Raw genomic sequence first — 9,778 nt, forward strand, 5'->3', positions numbered from 1 at the left:
AAAAAAAAAAAAAAAAAAGAGATGGAAAAGATTTTCTGTGTGGCTGCGGAGGGGAGAAAGGAAGGCAACTGACACATGTTCCCCATGCTGGCTGGGGCCTGGTGGCTCCTGTGGGTCTCAGCGTTGGGCTCCAGATGCAACAAATCCTAAAGTTTTGAATGTGTATGAAGGTCAATGTAATAAATGTTTTCCAAAAACAGTCCTAAAAGATGGCTGTGAAAAAAAACCACCAGGATAACAACTGTGTGTAACAAAGTAGCTGCAGATGAATGCTCAGGAACTTAGCTGTGGTGTTTAAAAATTCTTCAGACCAGATGCGGTGACTCGCGTCTGTAATCTCAGCACTTTGGGAGGCTGAGGTAAGAGGTAAGAGGACTGCTTGAGTCCAGGAGTTTGAGAGCAGACTGGGCAACATGGTAAGACCTTGTCTCGACAAAAAAAATTAAAAACTACCCATAAAGAAAACCCCAGGTCAAGATGGCTTCACTAGTAGGAAAAATGAACTGGTCAGGAAGACAGACAAACAGAAGCAAATAATGAAAACATTTTATTTGACATTGATAACCTTCTCACAATAAAGTATATAGCAAAACACATGTCCGAATACTTTTAATTGCTAGCCAATAGTGTATTTTCATTTTTTTTTAAAGGTAGACAACTCCAAAGTAGATGGCCATTTGTAGTCATTCTATATAATCATAAATACAAAAACACTGGCCAGGTGTGGTGGCTCACAGCTGTAACCCCAGCACTTTGGGAGGCTGAGGTCGGTGGATCACCTGAGGTCAGGAGTTTGAGACCAGCCTGGCCAACGTGGCAAAACTCCGTCTCTAATAAAAATACAAAAATTAGCCAGGTGTGGTGGCACACGCCTATAATCCCAGTTTCTTGGGAGGCTGAGACAGTTTCCCAGGAGCCGGAGATTGCGCCACGGCACTCCAGCCTGTGCAATGGATAGACACTCAATCTCAAAAAAAAAAAAAGGAAGAAAAAAGTTTGAAAGTGCTGATAAATACAAGTTCCTGGTCTGGCTACAGTTTATCACTTAATAATACTGAGCAAACAAGAAAGCAAGTTAGTGGATTACCTGAGAAAGACATACAGAATATGTTAATGCAAGGAGATGGCCTCCTCCAAACATAGCTCTGACACACAATATTCAAGTAATTCCCAAACTGTGATCAAAGAACCACTGGGAGTAAGACCTCTGATCTATATGCACAAGTCTATAGGTGAGCAAAGCTAGACCTTTTCCTGAGTCAGAGATGGGAAGATTACTTTCTTTATCTAGAAGCAAAAGGACCCTAGACTCACCAAGACTAACTAATAGACACTGCACACAAGTAATTGAGGTAATCTACACTGGGCGTGAGTTACATACTGATCCACCCCTAAGCAGTAATTCATACCTCACCCACCCAGCAGGCTACATTAGAAACAGGAAGTACAGGTCAAAAGTGTCATTAAAAAAGTAAGAACTCTTGGCAGCAGAAAATGAAAATAAAGAATGAAAAATAGCAGCACTGGCAATAAACACATTGTTTTCTCTAAAGGGAAGGGAAAGAACTAATGTTGTACACCTCTATGCCAGACGTTTTATAAATTTTCTCCTTTAATCCTCAATAATAACGCTAACTGGCACTCTAGTTACTAATCCTCACAAAAATCCCAAGGTAGGTACTACTAATTCTCATTTTACAGATGAAGAAACTGAAGGTTACTAAGTTGCCCAAAGTAATTGTTATCCCGACTGTAGAGGCAAGAACTCCCAGACTTGAAAAGGTTAAGTAAACTCCCTCAAACTCAAAGTAGGGGTTCTTTCCCACTATCCTGCTGTCTTCCCCCACTCCCCCAGCAATCTCAGTTAATTCTCTATTCTACACCCTTCCCATTTCTGTAGCTGCTTCAGAAACTGTACCTAAGATACAAAGCAAATAGGAGTTATAAGAAAACACCTCCAAAAGCTACTAAGTTGTGGTATGATATGTCTATTATTAGAAAATGTCACTACGTTGTGAGCTTGGAGGGCAGCGATAGTTTGGAGATCTTTAGCACAATACCTGCCAGAAATGTAGCAGGCACTCGGGATCTGTTGAATGAACATCTTTTGAATGGTAATGAATTCAATAACCCAAAATGACTATCTGGTACTTTTGGATATGACATGATAACATTTTTTGGAAAATAATTTACCCATTCATTTTAAATGGGGTAGCTTTCTTAAAATTTATAGAACATTGATGAGATAGCTAAATTGAGAAATGCCCATTAAAGCATTAGTCATAACTTCAGGAAAATTCCAAGCGTTCACTTTTCCAAGCAAATTAAAATGTTTCAGCTAATAAAAACCTGTCAGAAAAACCCACAAGACAAGAAAGTATAAAAAGAAAAGAGCAGCCAATTTAAGGGCATTTAAGATGTCACACACTCAATATTATAAAATATTAATCTAACTTGTACCCTGGTATTTAACCATAAAACCATCACCTCTGATAATACAGTATTTTCTATGCAAAGAAACATTATCATCACTAATGTAAACAAGCTTGCCTACCATAGCAACTGTTGCTAAGTAGGTTTTTTTTAAAATGTCTAAGACTGAAATAATTTGTAGAAACCAGTTAAAATGCCACTCCTGGCAGTCTTTCACCTTAAACTTTTTAAAAAACTCAATCTTTGACTTCTAGATGTCTAAAAAAAAAAAAAAAAAAGTACATCTGGCCAACAACTAGATCTGCTGAATTCTACTTGGGAGCATTCAACGTAAGAAAACTACCATTTGTCTATAACCCAATGCAAATACATCATTTGTTACAATGACAGCAACTACTTTTCCTTAATAATCCTAGAGGAATATCTTCATTTGAAAAGTTGGCTGGCCTAGATTTCTCTGTAAGAAACAAAATGATATGCTACTTTTGAAATTATCCATCTCAGGAGTTCAAAGAAATTTAGGTATAAGAACACATTAATACTCTCATGAAACAAATCTGGTCCAGGTTTCCCATGAATTGTGACAGATCAAAATCCAGTCTCTCATTTCAAATCAAGTATCACATTATTTTTTACCTTAAAATACTAAACCCTTACCTAATTCAATGGCAATTCATATTGCTTTTCAGTGTCTGAACTTGTACAAATCATACTGTAATATTTATGCACACAGTTGTCAAGAGCTACCATAAATATTACAGAGTTAACATTTTTTCTTTTTCCTTCTTTCTTTCTTTCTTTTTTTTTTTTTGGGACTGAGTTCTGCTCTGTCCCCCAGGCTGGAGTGCACTGGCACGATCTTGGCTCACTGCAACCAACCTGCCTCCGAGGTTCAAGTGATTCTTCTGCCTCAGCCTCCTGAGTAGCTGGGACTACAGGCCCGCACCACCACATCCGGCTAATTTTAGTAGAGACAGGGTTTTACCATGTCGGCCAGTCTGGTCTTGAACTCCTGACCTCAAGTGACCCGCCCACCTCAGCCTCTCAAAGAGCTAGGATTACGGGTGTGAGCCACCATGTGCGGCCAACAGTTAACATTTTGAAGGCATTTCCTGTGTTAGGTACTGTGCTAAGTATGTTACATGCATTATCTCAATTAATCCTGACAATGACCCCATGAAGAAAACAGACACAGAGAGATAAAGTAAGCTGTCCTAGGTAAGACAGTGGTACTCAGGGAACATAGTTCAAAAGTCATGACTCTCTACTGGCTGGACCAGGATTCTAGACTAGCTCTAGGGCTGAGATATCTTGGTAGATCAGCTAAAATTCATGTGGTCCAATTTCCCTTACTCTAAACCCAAAGTCAAACATAATCTATAAAGTCTTCCATACCCTGCTAATCTTGTCATAAACTTTCTATTCACGTAATAACTCAGAAGAAATGGTCTAATTTCCTTCATCCTCTGAGTAAAGTTTCATTAGTTCATATTTTATGAATCCAATCAATAGGATGCTGTTAAAGAACAAAAACAAGACTTCTTAAAAGCTAGAAATTCAATTCTGTAGATCTGACTCTTAACCTCAACAATGACAGGGAGAAAAGATCTTACAACTTTGAGTTAAGCTAGGGTGGGGCGGGAGCTACGAGAGAAAAGTTACAAATTCACAAAAATATATCACCCATTTCCATCTCCTCTAAAAAACAAGAAATAAACCTTTAAAAGGCTGTGATATAAGCCCATTGTTTTATTAAGTCAATAAAAATTAATGAAGAAATTATGTCATTTATGCAAGATATGGAAGAACCTCCAATTTACAGAAATCCTACCAATGTCCTAGATGTTCAGAAACTAAATTTCACCAAGCTGGTCATCAAGCTCCTTCAAACTGCATCTAAGGACAATAATAATATTCAAACATCAAGAAAGAGGCACAGGTTCCACTCAACACCATTATTCTGTGGAGTCTTCCAGAACTAAATTACTTTGTAGAATCTTTACTATCTTTGTTCTCTAAAAAATAATATCCCAAAGATTCTGAAATAAAACCAGCAAAACCCCTGTATTTGTTTTCCATTGTCATAACAAATTATCACAAATAAAACAACACAAATTTATTATGTTACAGAATTCAGCATATTTGACCGGGTCTCACAAGAGCTAAATGAAGGTATTCACTGGGCTGGTTCCCTGCTGGAAACTCTGGGGAAAATCCCCTTCCACATTCATTTAAGCTATTGGCTGAATTTAGCTCCTTATAGCTGTAGGACTGAGGTTCCCACTTCCTTGCTGGTAATTAGCTGGGACTGGCCTTTCCTACCAGAGGCTGCCTGCATTCTCTCTCTCATGCTTTTCATCTGGCCCCCTCCAGTAACAGCATGTTGAATCCTTACCATGCTTCAAATCTCTGACTTCCCCTTCTGCTTCATCTCTGACACTAGCCTGAAAAAGTTATCTGCTTTTAAGTGCTCATGTGAGTAGAACAAACCCACCCAGAAAATCCAAAATAATCTATCCATTTTAATTAAGATCCTTAACTTCAATTAAATCTATGAAGTCTCTTTTGCTACATAACATATTCAGGTTCCGGGGTTTATAGTACGGAAATCGTAGGGGAGCCATTCTGCCTACTGCAGTCTGCCTTCTGGATTCCAAGGATTCGCCTCTCTCCCAAATGCAAAATACATCCTCCCATCCTAAGGTCCCAAAGGTTTTCCATCTAAAGCTCATTATTTCAAAAGTCCCAAATCTCATTCATCTATTCAGGTGTGCATGAGGTTCAACTCATGGGGCAAAATTACTAAACAAGTTCTCTGCTCCCAACATACTATTGTGGGACAGATATAGAATAACAGTTAACAGAATTCCAGTTCAAATGGGTAAAATGTAAAAGAAAACAGAGCCAAGGGTCCAAAGCAGTTTCAAAATCTCGGGTATCTCCATTCCATTTCAAAGCCTGGGAAAAATCCTCTCCAGCTTTTAGCTCCATCCGACTAAGCTCTCCTTTCTATCTCCGTCTGAGTCACCCTTCTTTTTTTATGGAAAGCAACACATTCACATGTGAGTAGTTTTATCAGCCTGCTTCCTATCAGAATTTGGGGGGTCCAACAGCCCTATTACTTTCTTTTTTTTTTTTTTTTTTGAGACGGAGTCTCACTCAGTCGACCAGGCTGGAGTGCAGTGGCATAATTTCAGCTCACTGCAACCTCCACCTCCTGAGTTCAAGCGATTCTCCTGCCTCAGCCTCCAAAGTAGCTGGGATTACAGGCGAGTGCCACCACACCTGGCTAATTTTTTTTAGTACAGATGGGGTTTCACCACGTTGGCCAGGCTGGTCTCAAACTCCTGACCTCAGGTGATCCACCCGCCTCAGCCTCCCAAAGTGCTAGGATTACAAGCATGAGCCACCATGCCTGGCACTTTCTCTTTCAATCCAAACTAGAATTGTTTATGTTACCATAAAATTCTCAAGAACCTAATGAGCTATGCAAAAATTTCACAGGGGTTCAAGCCATTAAAGTTCACATTCACAAATAAACCAGGCTGCACCTTTAATACTTTGCTTGGAAATATCAGCTAAATACACAAGTTCATCACTTACAAATTTGGCTTTCCATATGACCACAGCATAAGGATTCTGCTACACTTAGTTGCTACTATGTAACAAGGATCCCCTTTCTGCCAGTTTCCAATAAGGAAGACCTCACTTCTGTCTGAGCCTTCTCTAGCAGAGTCATTAACATCCATATTACTACTAAAAATCTGTCCCAGGCCTTTTTTTTCTTTCTTTTTTTGAGACAAGAGTCTCACTCTGTGGCCCAGGCTGCAGTGCAGTGGCACAATCTCGGTTCACTGCAAACTCTGCTCCCAGGTTCAAGCGATTCTCCTGCCTTAGCCTCTGGAGTAACTGGGATTACAGGTGCACACTACCACACCCAGCTAATTTTTGTAATTTTAGTAGAGATGGAGTTTCACCATATTGGCCAGGCTGGTCTCAAATTCCTGACCTTGTGATCTGCCTGCTCGGCCTCCCAAAGTGCTGGGACTACAGGCATGAGCCACCACACCCTGCCACTTCTTTTTTCTTTTTTTGACAGGGTCTCACTCTGCCATCCAGGCTGGAGTGCAGTGGTGCCATTACTGCTCACTGAAGCCCTGACTTCCTGGCCTCAAGCAATCCTCCCATGTTCTAGGCCTTTTCTATCATGCCCCTCAAAATTATTCTAACCTTTCTTTATCCACTGCCACTTCCATTTTTAGGTAATAGTACCCCACTCCTGGTACCAAAATTGATACTAGTGTTCTGCTGCTGCTGTAACAAATTACTACAAATGTAGGGGCTAAAAATAACACAAGTTTATTATGTCACAGTTATTGTAGGTCAGAAGTTGGGTGGGCTTGGCTAGCTCTTCTGTTTAGGGTCTCATGAGGCCAAAAATCAAGGTGTCTCAAGGAAACTCTGGGAAAAAATTAACTTCCAAGCTCAATCAGGTTATTGGCCAAATTCAGTTCCTTCTGGTTGCAGGACTGAGGTCCCCATTTCTTGCTGGTTGTCAGCGGGAATTGGTCTTTGCTACTAGAGGCTGCCCATATTCCTTCTCTGGGGACCTTTCCATGTGGTCCTCTCCAACAAAGGCAAATAGAGTCCTTCTTATGCTTCAAATCTCTCTGATTTCCTTTTCTGCCCATTGCTCTGACCTCAGCTGGACAAAGTTCTCGTTTAAAATTAGGGTTTCAAGGACTCATGCGATTAGATTTGGCCCACCCAGAAAATCCAGGATAATTTTTTCTATTTTCAGATTCTTAACCTTAATTACACCTGCCAAGTTCCTTTTGCCATGTAACATATGTAACAGAGGATAGTTACAGATTCTGGGGATTAAGGTATGGACACCTTGGGAAGAGGTAGATGTCATTTTACCTACTACAAATCCCAGTCCTATGGAAGCGTTTAAATTCACTTCCTACAGAAAATCATCCCTTTCTTTAAACGAGTGTGAAATAAAGGTGTATATATTTTACTTACATGAAGTATTTATACATATGTCTTTACTTATGTGACACAGAGGTGTATGTTCAGAGATAGAAACAATAGTAAAACCAAGGACTCACTCTGGATGAGTAGGCAAAGGAACTAAACACACACTATGGAAAAGGTGTTGCCACCTCTTTCATCCTCAGATTGCAAGGCACTTCACCCATAACTACATAGAAGCTAACCTATGCTCCTCCTTAAATGTGTATTTCTCTTCTCTGTATTCCACAAAAGAGGACATAACTAGGCATTTTTTTGTTGTTAAAGAAAAGTCACTTCAGGGTGACCTAATTTTGTAATCAGTTGATTAATCAATCTAAGCAAATTTCCAATCTTTCATTCTTTCTTCAAGTCACACACCCTCCCCCAATTGCAAGCCAAAGCCAAGTATTTCAAAGTCACAGAAGGACAAATATGCCCTGCTAAGACTGCAGGTGAACTTTTGAGAATACCACGGAGGAGAGCTGGTGCTGGTACTGGACTTTCAGCCCCAGGTCCACCAAGCCAGTAAAGCCAAATGACTTACAACAAAACCCTACAACTATGAAGATAATATTCTAAGGCCCTGTCTACAGTCAAATTCTTGACTATAAATTTTACTTAGAACAGAAGAGTCCCAAATATACCAGCTAGTCCCTTTACAGTAACAGGTAAAAGCCACCAGGCACTTACTACCTGCCAGACACTGTAGTAAGCACTTGACACAAACTGTCTTCTTTACTCCTCTCCATAAACTCATAACCTAGGAAATACCATCATCCCCATTTTACAGACAGGAAAACTGAAGCTTAGAGAGTTTCGGTCACACAGTTAAGTGGCAATGGCCCTGATACTTGAGTACCTAGGCAGTCTGGTTTTTAACCACTGGCCTATACTGAACTCCTTAGATGAAATGAAGTCTCCAATTCTTGGAAAAAATCATCCCTTCCTAGTTTTCATTTCCTCTCCCCACATCCCATTCTCGTAGAATTAAACAGTTGAAAGGTAATCAAGTCTTCCCAAATAATTTGTCGCCTCCTTTTCAGAACTCTTCCTCCACACAAAGCAACAGCCAAGATGCAACTTCTCCCGACCCTGACTTCGCTTCCCCAAAACAAACTACAGAAGCTCCACCCATCACCTACTTAATCTAGAAATGTTCCAACACTGCAAAAACACACAACGAAAAACAAAATTGAAAAGTCCTACTCTTTCAAAAGGTCACCAACTAACATATGTATACTCTTAGCCAGGCTTTCATTCTCTCCATACCTCTTTTTCGATCCAGGCTCCTAACTAGTCCTTAACTCCAACCTCAGACGTTCTGCCCCACGACTTAGTCCCTTCCCCCTTTCTCCCCAGCAAGCCCGCCTGGGGTTCTCCCCACTTCGCACCCACTCTGCAGGTGGGAAGCTCAGCCCCGCCCAGAGGGACCCTAGGAAGGCCCCTACTCCAGCTGCCCAGTTCCGCGGGAGGGTTCACCGCACACTACCCAGCAGGCACCACTCCCTCTGCACCCTCTCCCAGCACCCCCCGGCGGCCCCACCCCTCAAGCTCCCTTCCCCCTCGGACGACCCCCTCCTCCAAGTTGTCCCCTAGTCCCCACCCAGTCCAGCCCTCTCCTCCGCAATAAGCTGGACTCTGGCAGCCGGTTCCCACCCTCACATAGTCCTCTGCCCCCAAACCTCGCCCTCCGCCCTGGGGGGTGGCGCCGGGCCTCCCCGATGGGCTGCAGGGGCCTCGGTTGGTGTATATGTGAAGGTGGGGGCAGGGGAAAGCGACGGGTCGCTCGAGAGTCTGCTGAAAGCCTGAGGGGCGGCCAAGCTCCGCTGCCCTATCCTGGGCCCACCCCACCCTCCAACGACCTCGTCTGGCGGCTCCCAAGGTACCTGTGGTGGAAGCGGCAGCGGCGGTGGCCGCTCTCCCCTCTGCTCACACAGACAATATGGCGGCGGCGGAGGAGGAGACACACGGCTCGGCTCCCAGCCGCAGGGACCAGAGCGAGGCTGCAGCCGCTGCTGCCGGAAACGGAAACCCCCTCCTACCAGGAGGCGGAGTAAGACAGTTTCCGACTCCGCCCCTAGAGGAATCTCGCTGAGTGCGGCCATGCTGGGATGTCCTATTGTAGCCTTAGGGATTCAGTTCCGGCCTAGGATGTAAAATGGAAGGAATTCTCAACGCAAAGGTGAATAAGGAGACTTGCAATAGTAAATCGCACTTTATTTCAATGGTGTTAACAAGTGACGACAGAGAGAACATGAACCTCCCACTAGGTGAACAGTTGGTTTGATCCAGGCTACGATGGCGGTACCCAGATTTCCCGCACTTC

At 42.4% G+C, this 9,778-nt stretch overlaps 1 protein-coding gene across 3 annotated transcripts in view; it reads right to left on the minus strand.

The window, feature by feature from the left end:
- Window positions 1–9,488, minus strand: part of CSNK2A1 (casein kinase 2 alpha 1) — a 74,104-nt gene extending 64,616 nt beyond the window's left edge. The window contains exon 1 of one of the 3 annotated variants that reach the window (XM_017515242.2): window positions 9,339–9,488. The gene's annotated coding sequence lies outside the window, so the exon portion shown is untranslated. The remainder of the gene's footprint in view (window positions 1–9,338) is intronic. The other 2 variants (XM_017515261.2, XM_017515272.2) reach the window with 2 other exon arrangements.
- Window positions 9,489–9,778: the final 290 nt, after the last annotated feature.

Source organism: Cebus imitator, unplaced genomic scaffold (genome assembly GCF_001604975.1).
Source record: "Cebus imitator isolate Cc_AM_T3 unplaced genomic scaffold, Cebus_imitator-1.0 Scaffold18, whole genome shotgun sequence".
NCBI lineage: Eukaryota > Metazoa > Chordata > Mammalia > Primates > Cebidae > Cebus > Cebus imitator.